The sequence below is a fragment of the Oncorhynchus mykiss genome, chromosome 19, assembly GCF_013265735.2.
Source record: "Oncorhynchus mykiss isolate Arlee chromosome 19, USDA_OmykA_1.1, whole genome shotgun sequence".
Classification (NCBI taxonomy): domain Eukaryota; kingdom Metazoa; phylum Chordata; class Actinopteri; order Salmoniformes; family Salmonidae; genus Oncorhynchus; species Oncorhynchus mykiss.
This window is the reverse complement of record NC_048583.1, coordinates 18,802,517-18,816,335: the sequence shown is the minus strand read 5'-3', so window position 1 is coordinate 18,816,335 and position 13,819 is coordinate 18,802,517. Positions and strand designations below refer to the sequence as shown.

The 13,819-nt window shown below is 42.9% G+C and overlaps 1 long non-coding RNA gene across 2 annotated transcripts; it reads right to left on the bottom strand.

The window, feature by feature from the left end:
* Positions 1–741: 741 nt before the first annotated feature.
* Positions 742–13,609, bottom strand: LOC118941462. Of its 2 annotated transcripts, XR_005037674.1 has the most exons (5): positions 13,548–13,609; positions 3,259–3,463; positions 2,967–3,042; positions 1,947–2,003; positions 742–1,654 (listed from the first exon to the last, which is right to left on the bottom strand). It is a non-coding gene; the product is annotated as an uncharacterized LOC118941462 (long non-coding RNA). The 2 variants fall into 2 exon arrangements; XR_005037673.1 differs by having other exon boundaries at positions 2,967–3,463.
* Positions 13,610–13,819: the final 210 nt, after the last annotated feature.

Below are 13,819 nucleotides of genomic sequence, written 5' to 3'. Positions count from 1 at the left end.
GAGTAGACCACACTATCTACCTAGAGAGTTTTCATCTGTATTTTTCAAAGCTGTTTCCTGCCATCCAGGACCTCTATACCAGGCGGTGTCAGAGGAAGGCCCTAAAAATGTCTACAGCCAAAGACTGCAGCCAACCTAATCATAGACTGTTCTTTCTGCCACCGCACGGCAAGTGCTACCGGAATACCAAGTCTATGTCCAAGACGCTTCTCAACAGCTTCTACCCCCAAGCCATAAGACTCCTGAACACCTAATCAAATGGCTACCCAGACTATTTACATTATCCTCCCCCTCTCTTTTACACTGTTGCTACTCTCTGTTGTTATCATCTATGCATAGTCACTTGAATAACTCTACCTTCATGTACATATTACCTCATCTAACCGGTGCTTCCACACATTGACTCTGTACCGGTACCCCCCTGTATATAGCCTCACTATTGTTATTTTACTGCTGCTCTTTAATTACTTGTTACTTTTATCCATATTTTTTAGAATGGTATTGTTGGTTAGGGGCTCGTAACTAAGCATTTCACTGTAAGGTCTACAGTACACCTGTTGTATTCGGCACAAAATTGTATTTTTGTTGCATGACTATCTAGTTAAGTTCAGAATTCTGCAGCCAATGTTAATTGTGATATATCCTAAAAAGTGTGTTATTATGAAAGTTTCCTAGAGCATTGTCCATCAGCAAAACAAAGTTGTGTGGTGAAGTTTTCAAAAACTTTACAACCAACTAGAATCAATGGGACACAGTAATACTGTAATAATCTTTTAATAAATGTATGATTTCTTAGTAAAGTGGGTAAACTGAGCATTATGCAAAGTAGTTAAGTCATGTATGTCAAGTGACTAATGTTACAATATGTGCAATGTTACCATAAATAGATCTTACTGTAAATATGGACAACATTTAATTTACATGTGTAATGGCAATACAAACAGACACTGTAGTTGGTACATAGGTTGTGGTGCAGCAAGTTGAGGATGGTAGTTGAGAAGCGCTGGTGGGACTTTTTGAGTGAAGTGACTGAGAGCAGAAAAGGATATCAGGGTGCCCAGGAACTTGAAGCTGCTGATCATCTCCATGCCAAGGTACAGTAGATGGGAGAATGGTCAAGTATCACCATCTACTTTGTTTTGCTGAAGGCTGTTGTCCTTATCACCATTATGTCAGGTCCCACAGCTCCTTCATGTACTCAAGATCACCATGGTTGTGTTGTCAGCATGTTTAGGTGTTGGATCCATTCTGGGGATACACATTCTTGTGATAAGTTTACACCCAGAGGCCTGAGTTTGCTAACCAGTTTGTGGGTCAGGATGTTGTTGAAAGCAAAGCTATAAAAGAAAACGTACTCTGACGTATGTAAAATGCATAATTAACACATTTGTTGGGACAATAGGCAAACTAGAGTTGGTCCAGTGGATTTTTGCTACCATGTGCTACACGATATCTATTGTTCCAGTTTTTAAAATCGATATCGACTGGGCTGCGGTGAAGATGGTAAGAAGCTTCGATATCATGGGGACCTAACTTCTAACGTCCTTTCTTGGTAGACACACAGACACTGTGAAACCAGTGTCTCTCCATCCTACGGTGGCTGAAGACGTTTTGCCTGACGTCAAACATTAGCAAGGGCGTCGGATTGAAGTGTCTGAAAAAAAATGTAAACAGACATAAGAGCAGATTCCTTTTTTGTAATCTTTACTGGCACGGTGGTTTTAAAATCATTTCTAATTGTAGCCATTTTCAATTGATTAATTGACTCCAAGAACCATAGATTCTTATAGTTCATAACATGAACACACAACTGACATTAAACGTTGCTTGACCGTAGATTGGGATACATGTTTTAATAACATTGGATATTTGATTGGGCTTAATGTTGCATACTTTGTAGTGGTGTGCATGCCAACCAGGTGAGAATCACGAGAATGAACTAATACTTGCTGTTTTTTCAGCCTCTCCCTTGCCCACTCCAAGCTCCTCTTCATGGTTCCCTTCTGCAAGACACAATTGTGTGAAAATAAAGCGGAAGGAATGGGAAACCCTATTCCTTTGAAGCAGTACTCTAAAGTACTGGGTATATTACCCGAAGGGGTTGTTTTACCCCATAGGCTTTGATGGAATGTAAATATTCCAAACATGAAGTGAATGTCGACATTAAAGTCTACTCTGTTCAAAAGCTGGTATGTTGTAGATGTTAGAAAAGGTTTTACAAGGTCGTCACTGGCCAAATTTGCTTTATGTGAGCTTTTCAGTGTCTTCATGGTAATCGCGAGCTAGCGCGGCTAATGCTAGCATTGAAATGACAGTCGGTCCGGCTCAAGACGTTGCCTACCTTCAGCTGTTGTTTTGCTTAAATACAAGGCTTTGGGCTAAAAACGTAACTCAAAAACATGTCCTGCTTCAGTACTAGCCGATAAGTCACATTTAGGTAGCTTGTCTTCCTTTAGTCAATGATAAAGCAAAATAGAGACAACATAGTCCAAAAATCGACAACTACCCGGATTTTGAGCAGGATGTTTTTGGAGTATCTCCGTTGTCTAATCTATGTATGCCTGGCCCTGCATTCAAGCAACTATCTTGCTAGTATGTAATTGACCTTGATAGTATTATCATAGTCCATGGCTGTTATAGTTTCTGTGGCTGTTATAGTTTACATGTTTTTTCAGCAGAGCTTTTAAAGAAACACAAGATGGCGACTTTCACTGTGGCTAGCAGTATGGCCGGCAGAGTTTGAGGCTAGCTATATGATATAATATGCTTGGGTTCGAGGCTACCGACATTAGCCAAATTAGCTAGCCAGTATCTGACTTAGCTTATGCTAAGCACTGCTGATGAAGGTGCTGGATTAGTGTTAGCTACATTTTATCGCCAGTGATGAGAAACAGATCCTTCCACTGTAAACTAGCCGATAAACTTTTTGATTCAGTAACAACAGTTTTCAAAGACAAAACCATTACCTTGTGAAGGTTCATGCTCTGCTTGCAGTGAAAAAGGAAGTTCCTTCAAACCGTGAAATCTGGTTGAAAGGAGGAGCTAGGGAAATTTAATAGTAAAATTAGCATATTATAGAATGCATTAAGTTAGCATGTGTAGGTGTATATTTAGCGTGTGCAGGACCGCTTGCAGCCATTTATTTAGCACGTTGGACAACCTGCTGCAAGCATATTTGCACGCACTTATTTGACATGTATAGGCATTAACTTGAAGACGTTAACTTCACACGTGAACGCGTTCATTTAGCATCTGTACCTGCTTACATAACACGCGTAGCATTAAATAGATTGCGTTTTGACCAAGTGATTTAAGACCCAATTGTTATTCCATAGTCCACCACACAAAGGATATCCAGCCATCATGACAACTGTGGGAAGCATTGAAGTCAACATCGGCCAGCATCATTGTGGAGCTCTTTCAAAACCGTGTAGAGTCCATACCCAGAGGAATTGAGGCTGTTCTGAGGGCAAAAAGGGGTAACAACTCAATATTAGGAAGGGGTTCCTAATGTTTTGTACACTCAGTGTGTGTAGATTTAATGGTAAAATATGTTTTGCCTCAAATTGATTTGCAACCAACATTTCTGTGCTCTTCAAGTTATTATAAATCAGATTATGTAATAGTTGTTATCTATTAGAGAGGCCTTGTGAAACAAAGCACAGGCCATATGGTCAGAAACAAAATGCCCTTTAACCCTCATATGGCACAATTGATTTGTTCCAGATCAGATGTTTTCTCTCTATTTCCACTTCTCAGAAGTTTTAAATCCTTGTGTTTGTACACCACCCTTGGATTAGTCATTGTCTCAGTGGAGGTCCTGACCTTGTGTCAGCCCCTCATCCAGTGGAGAATTATACACACCCACCAAGGACAGCAAACACACACCAAACACTAACAGGAACACACACCCAACAGTGCGCACACACATGTATGTAGGCAATACAGACATACCCACACACACACACACTCATCCAATGAGTGCCACCGTTTGGAATTTACTCAGGCCTTCAGTGCCTCACTCTCAACTCGCACAAAACAATCAGTGTTACCACACAGCCTTTTGCGATTGAGTGTGGTTGTGTCTGTGTGTTCCCATGCACAGCGGGGAAGCTAGAAAACAGACAGGCTGAAATCATGGACACACAAAAAGATACTATACACACTCATTTCTTTCATTTTTTATTCATTTACCCTTTATTTAACTAGGCAATTCAGTTAAGAACCAATTCTTATTTTCAATTAGGGCCTACCAAAAGGCAAAATACCTCCTGCGGGGACGGAGGCTGAGATTAAAAATACAAATATAGGACAAAACACACATCGCGACACTAGTGCATTTACACTAGCAGGTTCCACGGATGACAACCGACTCATCCATTATTCTCAGAGGCTACCATTCTCTCTCATTCACTCAGAGAGGAGGGAAAACCAAAGGGTTATTATGCAGATGACAGCTCTTTGGCTTAAAGGCACATTTTCTGGCCTTTAAGCCCCCTTAGTCGGGACTCTCATGCATCTGCAATGATAGAGATCATCCCAAATCACAGTGATGAATAGTAGTCTCCTCTGTGTTCATGCTGGAGGCCGCCACCTCAGTGTGAAGTCATTAGTCCTGATGGATCCTGCTGCAGATCCTGCCTGAAGCTAATATGCCTCAAACACATCTGCAGACTACAACACTGTCCAATCACCACACAATGGAGCCCAATGAGTCATGATGGGATTCTGAGGTAATTCTGAGCGCCTATAGCGCTCATTACGGCCAATGGTGCTGCGGTGACTAAATTCCTCTGCACGATATGGCGCCCAGTATATTTGGTTATCTTTATGATCACTAAGTAGCCTTGATGAGATTGAATGATTGAAGTCTCGTTGTGGAGGATGTGGCTGCTGCTACCTAAAAGGTTGTGTTTATAAAGGCAGCCCAATTCTGATCTTTTGCCCAATTATTGGTCATTTGACCAATCAGAACAGATCTTTTGTCAAAACATTGGGCAAAGGATCAGATTTGGGCTGTCTGTGTAAATGCAGCCTTAGTGAAGTGGTTTATTAATGGAGGCCATTAAGATCTTTGAAAGTCAAGAAATGAGAAGGTTACTACTCATCAAGAATACATTTATTGGAGCCTTTTCATTATTTTACTGCAGAACTTATTCCGTATTTACACATGTAGGTAATGGTACGGTGCTGGATATGTTGAATATAAGGTTAGAAAATGGTGAAGGTCCCATTTAATTGCACAGTTTCTTTCTCGCTAACTCCTATCTGCAGTGTTTTGAAATGCACTTTTCATTCCAAATCCCAAAAGCCAAGGTAAAGTGTAATTTTAAGCTTTCAGAAGCTTTCTGAAAGGATGACTAACTATCAAATGTGTGTGCACTCACAGATGGACAAGTAGCATCTACAGCATAATAGTTGCCATTTGCAATCAACGTCTCCATCTAACCAGTACAAAATGTTCTTCCCTAAAAGCTTCAGTGCACAAAGTACCGCCACAAGACTAGAAATGATTGTTTAAATGCTGGTCAAAATGGATGACCAAGGTCGGGCAGATATCGCAGGTGGGAGTGCGGGTTGTTTTGAGAGATGTCACCACTTATCCTTTGTATGCGCTTCATTTGCTTTCACCATCCACTATGTAGAGGTTTCCCTTGACTGAGTCTCTATTACACATAAAAGGCTGTTATCACTATCAATATGAAACACAACAGTCATGTCTTGCTTGCATGCCTTTCTTAGCATCGCAAGTGAACAACAGTTCACAAGACTATACATCACGACCACCAGCATGTCTTTTTCTGCCTTTACCCAAGTGAGAGAAGAAGAAGAAAAGGCCCCTTAGGCATCAGGGAGAAACCAAAATAACAGAACTACATACAGAGCCATGCTGATCTGGTCCTACAGTATGCATATACTTCAGAAAAGTACGATCTTTGTATTATGTAGGCCTATTTATCATCTTTGTATTATGTAGGCCTATTTATCATCTTTGTATTATGTAGGCCAATTTATCATCTTTGTATTATGTAGGCCTATTTATCATCTTTGTATTATGTAGGCCAATTTATCATCTTTGTATTATGTAGGCCAATTTATCATCTTTGCATTATACAGGCCTGTTTATAATCTATGCATTATACAGGCCTATTCTTCTGATTTTCTCTGCCAATACCCAGCCAGTCACACATTTTGTCTGTATATTTTTTCTCCATTCATGTGTTGCTGGGACTCATAAGGATAGCGGCTTTAAGTGGGATGCACAGAAGTTATAAGCCTTTGAAAATGTCTATATCCAGACTTTCATGGTTTCTTATTGAAGGCCGCCCCTGGCTGGATCTGACTGGCTCGCTACACACCAAGAGTTATTTTGGACCGAAATTGCCACGTGCCTCGTTCCCCCACCCACTACGAGCTGAGCCCTTTTCTCCGGACCAAGGAATTCCTAAGGAAAAGGATTAGACTCTTTTTATGTGTTCCATCAGGTGGTTCGTAGAATCGAAGGTGAAAGGGGGAAGTGTATCAGCTAGCGCTAGGCAAGGAGCTGGCTAAGGCTGTCAAGGCTGTCTAAGGAATTAGAGGTATGTGGGCCAGGAACTCAAATAAGGCACGATGTGAAACATAATCGCTTTCACCCACATACAGTACACAAACATATAAAGGTACATGTGAATATACAGTATGCACTTGTTCACCAACATTTACACTTATGAACAGGGTGGAAATACCTTATCTTTAGGAAACTCTTAAATGTGAGCGATATTAGCACTTATTTCCCCCCAAAATGTGTTTTTATTCATTAACAAAAACGTTTATTTCTCTGAAGTGCAGCATGTTATGGACATATGAATCAATTAAGCCTTCCATCAACATCCTCATTCAAAACATACAAAAATCACCACCTTTTAAAAAGTCCAAGTAGCTACTCATAACTTTCAATGTTTATTGGACTTCCATATCCCGGGGTCATCGTTTGCATATTTGATTAACATAATTGTATTTTTCCATTAGTGTGGTCTGCGTCTATGGCAATAGCATCAGATCTATGCTAATTGTGTCTAACGCAAAGTGTACCTTTCCTGAGTCATAGCTAAAAGTATGTTTTTTCTTTCTTTTAGAAAGCAATTTAAAATTCAGATTTCCTGACTCAGATCCAACGGCACACTTTAATGAAGGACATTGAAGTAAATCAGTCCTGAATTCAAGTCCGTCCCCGGTAAGTGCAGCGTCTGTCCAGTATCGTTAATACACACACACACACACACACACACACACACACACACACACACTTCTCTATATCTAGAGAAGTTGATCCTTGAGTCTACATTTTCTAAATACTTAGATAACTTCTCCTCTCTCATCTCTTTCACCACGGAGTGTCTCGAAGCTACGAAGCTGCATGTCAATGATTAGCTCTACTATGGTGCCCTGGCGGCCCCATCGCGCACGCACCCCACACCACACACACACACGCACACACCACAGTGGAACAAACCATCTGTTAGTATTTCAGCACATTTGGGTCTGATACTGCTTTAGAAACATTCTGGTCAGCCACATTTTTGTATAAGTCCATAATTTAACGTGCCCTTTGCAGGAAATAGAACAATTTCAAAAACTCAGGAGAAAGGAGATGATGGATAAGTCACTGAAATGGAGGCACAGAAAGCTGTTCAGGCAAAGAGTGTTTCTGAATAATGTTTAACTATAATGCACATATGTTGTATCTTGTACCTGAAACACATTCAGCTCAGAGATACTGTGCAGTGGAGAGATAGTGTTGAAGAGATTTGGCATTGGACAACATGGCTGAGGATGACCTTTTAACAGGCCTAGTGAAAACAATGCAATTTGATCACACATGCGAGATCACAAACATATGCACACACACACACACACACACACACATGCAATCACACTATTGCATTCCACACTGCCCTCACCCACCTAGAGAAAAGGAATACCTATGTAAGTACGCTGTTCATTGACTCCATATCTGCATTTAACACCCTAGTCCCCTTTAAGCTCATCACCGAGCTCAGGAACCTTGGACTGCACACCTCCCTCTGCAACTGGATCCTGGGTTTCCTGATGGGCTGCCCCCAGGCGGTGAGGGCAGGCAACAAGAAATCCGCCGCGCTGACCATCAACAGGAAGCCTTCGACTAAGTCCCCTCCTGTACTCCCTATTCACCCATGACCGTGTGGCCGCGCATGACCCCAACATCATCATCATGTTTGCTGAGGACACAACGGTGGTATCGGTTGATCACCAACGACGATGAGCTTATAGGGAGGTGGTCAGACACCTGGCAGTGTGGTTCCAGGACAACAACCTCTCCTTCAATATCAGCAAGACAAAGGAGTTGTTTGTGGACCACAGAAAACGGAGGGGCTAGCACGCTCCCATCCACATCGACAGGGCTGTAGTGGAGCAGGTGTTGAGATTCAAGTTCCTCGGTGTTCACATCACTACGGACATTAACATGGTCCACACACACCCACACTGTTGTGAAACGGGCACAACAGCGCCTCTTCCCCATCATGAGAATGAAAAGATGTTGCATGGGCCCTCAGATCATCAAAAAGTTCTACAGCTGCATCATTAAGAGCGTCATGACTGGCTGCATCACAGCTTGGTGCGGCAACTGCAAGGCACCTGATCGGTGGTGAGTACTCCCCGTACATCACTGGGGCCAAGTTCCCTGCCATCCAGGACCTCTATACCAGGTGTCAGAGGAAGGACCAACAATTGTCAAAGACTCCAGCCACCTAAAGCCACAGACTGTTCTCTCTGCTACCGCATGGCAAGCGGGTACCAGTGCAGTCTGGAACTAACAGGAACCTGAGCAGCTTCTACCCCCAGGCCAGAAGACTGCTAAACAAGACGGCTAAATAGCTCATGAAATGGCTGTACGGACTGCCTGCATTGAGCTTTTTCTGCACTCTCTTGCACTGACTATGCACACACATTGGACGTACACTGACACACACACACACACACACGCACGCACGCACGCACGCACGCACGCACGCACGCACGCACACACACACACACACACACACACACACACACACACACACACACACACACACACACACACACACACACACACACACACACACACACACACACACACACACACACACACACACACACACACACACACACACACACACACACACACACACACACACACACACACACACACACACACACACAGATACTGCTGCTACAGTCCGTTATCTATCCTATTGCCTAGCCACTTTAGTCTTACCCATATGTGCAGTACATAGCTACCTCAATTACCTCGTACTCCTGCACATCGACTCGGTGCTGGTACTCCCTGTATTTAGCCATGTGCCTCAAGCACAACAACCACCCGAGCCACTGGCTGTTCACCCCGCTACCATCCGGAAGGCGAGGTCAGTAGAGGTGCATCAAAGCTGGGACCGAGAGACTGAAAAACAGCTTCTATCTCAAGGCCATCAGACTGCTAAACAGCAATCATTAACTCAGAGACGCTGCTGCCTACATAGAGACTCACTAGTCACTTTAAACAATGGCACTTGAATAATGTTTACATATCTTACATTACTCATCTCATATGTATATACTGTCTCTATACCATCTATTGCATCTTGCCTATGCCGCTCGGGCCACCGCTCATCCATATATTTATTTGTTCATATTCTTATTACATCCCTTAGATATTACTGCACTGTCAGAACTAGAAGCACAAGCATTTCGCTACACTCGCATTAACATCTGCTAACCATGTGTATGTGACCAATAAAATTTGATTTGATACACACACACTAACACCTAATCCACTACAACCCACTAGGATACACAAATCCATAGACACCCCTGTAAAAACACACAACGTTAGTTATCCCCTCAAAAACCCACAAAGCATTTAAATACCCGTCTCATGGAGAATCCAGCTATAATTGACATGGGATAGGGATACAATTGATTCCTATTGGATATTCCCAACGGCTGCAATCTGCCACTCTGGTCCATGTTGATGTTCTACACTTCCCTAGTAGGGAATAGAGTGCCATTTGGGACACAGACCTAGTCTTTGTCATCCCAGGGATTACCGGATGAGTACAAAGAGGAAGGATGTACTCAGATTCCCAGATTATGGAATGACCTTTTATATGACAGTGGGTGGGTTTTATAGTACCCTCTCATCGGATTAAAACCACTGACCCACATAGTGTTGTGAGCGTTCCCTGTACAAAACCTGAAAAAGTTTGAAAGAAATCTCGTACCAATTATTCATCTTGTTTTCATATTCCTAAGAGGCTTTAGTGCCTAAATCTTTAAGCCCACACATGTGAAACCTAATTTCAACCTGTTCAGAAAGACTGAGCTTGTACATTTGGTGGTTGATGTGGCTATATCTGGAAAAGTTGACCTTTGACTCTCTGCTGTCTGATGGTGTGTCTGGAATGAGAGGTATTCAAACCACACATGCGCCCACACACAGACAGGCACACTCACCAACAGACAGACAGACAGACAGACAGACAGACAGACAGACAGACACACACGCATACCACCCAAGCACACTTTCCAACAAACACACTTTCCCACACACACTATGGACCACAATGAACTCCATGTTCCAATGTATCCTGCTACTTTTGAGAATGAGTCTGTAGTTTCAGAATAGTGCCTCCCAAATGGGAACAAGTGCAGCAAATTAAATGGCTGTCCTCCATTGCCCCTCCAGGCCAAACTGGTCTGCATATGTATATTTGGTGTAGTAATAATGCCCCATACATACAGACTGGGTGAAAGTGATAATGCCTCATACATACAGACTGGGTGGTAGTAATACTGCCCCATACAGACCGACTGGGTGGTAGTGATACTGCCCCATACATACAGACTGGGTGGAAGTGATACTGCCCCATACATACAGACTGGGTGGTAGTGATACTGCCCCATACAGACTGACTGGGTGGTAGTGATACTGCCCCATACATACCGACTGGGTGGTAGTGATACTGCCCCATACAGACAGACTGGGTGGTAGTGATACTGCCCCATACAGACCGACTGGTTGGTAGTGATACTGCCCAATACATACAGACTGGGTGGTAGTGATACTGACCCATACAGACAGACTGGGTGGTAGTGATACTGCCTCAAACAGACAGACTGGGTGGTAGTGATACTGCCTCCTACAGACCGACTGGGTGGTAGTAATAGTGCCCCATAAAGACAGACTGGGTGGTAGTGATACTACCTCATACAGACAGACTGGGTGGTAGTGAAACTGCCTCATACAGACCGACTGGGTGGTAGTAATCGTGCCCCATACAGCCAGTTTGGGTGGTAGTAATAGTGCCCCATACAGACAGACTGGGTGGTAGTGATAGTGCCCTATACATACAGACTGGGTGGTAGTGATACTGCCCCATACATACAGACTGAGTGGTAGTGATAGTGCCCCATACAGACAGACTGGGTGGTAGTAATAGTGCCCCATACATACAGACTGGGTGGTAGTGATACTGCCCCATACAGACAGACTGGGTGGTAGTGATACTGCCCCATACAGACAGACTGGGTGGTAGTGATACTGCCCCACACAGACAGACTGGGTGGTAGTAATAGTGCCCCATACATACAGACTGGGTGGTAGTGATACTGCCCCATACAGACAGACTGGGTGGTAGTAATAGTGCCCCATACAGACAGACTGGGTGGTAGTAATAGTGCCCCAAACAGACAGACTGGGTGGTAGTGATACTGCCTCATACAGACAGACTGGGTGGTAGTAATAGTGCCCCATACAGCCAGTTTGGGTGGTAGTAATAGTGCCCCATACAGACAGACTGGGTGGTAGTGATAGTGCCCTATACATACAGACTGGGTGGTAGTGATACTGCCCCATACATACAGACTGGGTGGTAGTGATAGTGCCCCATACAGACAGACTGGGTGGTAGTAATAGTGCCCCATACATACAGACTGGGTGGTAGTGATACTGCCCCTTAGAGACAGACTGGGTGGTAGTGATAGTGCCCCATACATACCGACTGGGTGGTAGTAATAGTGCCCCATACAGACAGACTGGGTGGTAGTGATACTGCCCCATACATACAGACTGGGTGGTAGTGATACTGCCCCTTAGAGACAGACTGGGTGGTAGTGATAGTGCCCCATACAGACAGACTGCTGCTCCTTTTATCTCAAATTGAATTAAAATGGAGCGGCACAAGGTCTCTGTCAAAAGTACCAAAGAACATCCTGTACCACTTCAGAGGCTACGCCACAAATGGCACCCTTTTCCCTATGAAGTGCCCAATTCCTTATAGTGGTCTATAGTAATGCACGACATTTGGTAATATGGTGACATTTGGAACTCACTAGAAAGTCAGAAGTATGCTTTTAGTAAGTGGAACAATTTCCATTTGGTTCCTCCTTCTGCTATGGCAACAGCCATGGTTATAAAGAGACATTTAAAGTCTATATGACGTCCGGTATTCTATTCTACATTGCTCTCGACTACTCTTGTTGTCACATGAAAATTGAATTTCAAGGCCTGGAAATGAGAATCTCGCATCTATTCTTGGGTATGGTACAGATCTTGTTGGTATACAGGAGAGTAACATACACGTAGGATAATGACAAATTCAGCACATTTGAATGACACACACAATATACCAAATTCCCCTAAAAAGGAAAATATTAACATCAATTATACCGCGTGACGATTTGAATCTCCAGGCTTAATTTGTGCATACATGTCCAAACATTGTGATATGAACTGAAACCAACTGTTAGTATGACTCCCATCCCATAGTTAGATGTAGGTAACCCCTCCCACCTTGCTGTTTTTGTCTGACCACAATACCTCCTTTTGGACTCCAAAGCCTTTTCCTGAGCATCTGCATTTAGCCTACAGCTTTTCTCCCAAACTACACTCTGACCCAAATGTTCCCATTTGCAGCATTGATATTTTTTTTGAAATAAATCTGTATGTTTGAGTTGCCTGGACTTTTTGGTAATAACAACAGTATCCAGTTTGCAGTATGAGGCTCCCTATTCCCTACTGCCGTGTCTTTGGCTATGCAGGATTAATTGCTATGACATGCTATTCTATAAAATAATTTCTCCGAAATTAATATCACCTGATTGAGCTAATCATGTAAATGTAATTAACTAGAGAGTCGGGCACCACAAAATAATATTTATAGAGCTGTTATCTTCTGAATAAACTCTTAAAGACCTAGTAATATTTTACATCCGTAGCAGTCAACATTAATCTTCATCTTACTTCAGTCTCATCTGAAAGTTGTAAATTCTTGGTTATCTTCAAGAACCCTGGCTAACAATTTGAATCAGCAATACAAAATTGGGTTTAATTATAGGAAACGTCCCTAGCTGGCGGAACAGATATGACAGCTTGTTACACAAAGGAAAAGGGGCTGGGTTCAGTGAAAGAGCGGGAAGACAGAAACAAAGTATCTCATGCATTCTAAATTACTGCCCATTTGGAAAAAGAAAATGCAATAAATATTTACTCTGAGCTGCGCTTCAGTAGGTTGGTGGTAGATGGAAGGCCGTGTTGCCAAACCGAGTCCTCTGTCCTTTGAAGAATGTCTCTGGTGGTCACTTGGATAAGTTGTAGTATCGTCGTTGTGTGGTAGATGGGATACTCTGTCTGTTCCTTCCTAACCTGCGTTTGCAGCTGTGGTCGCTAACTCAACGGCTAGGGGGTATCACTTCTGTCGTGAATAAGAGTTCAAAGTTCATACCATTCGCAACCAAAGCTCATGCTGATGTTGTCTTCGTT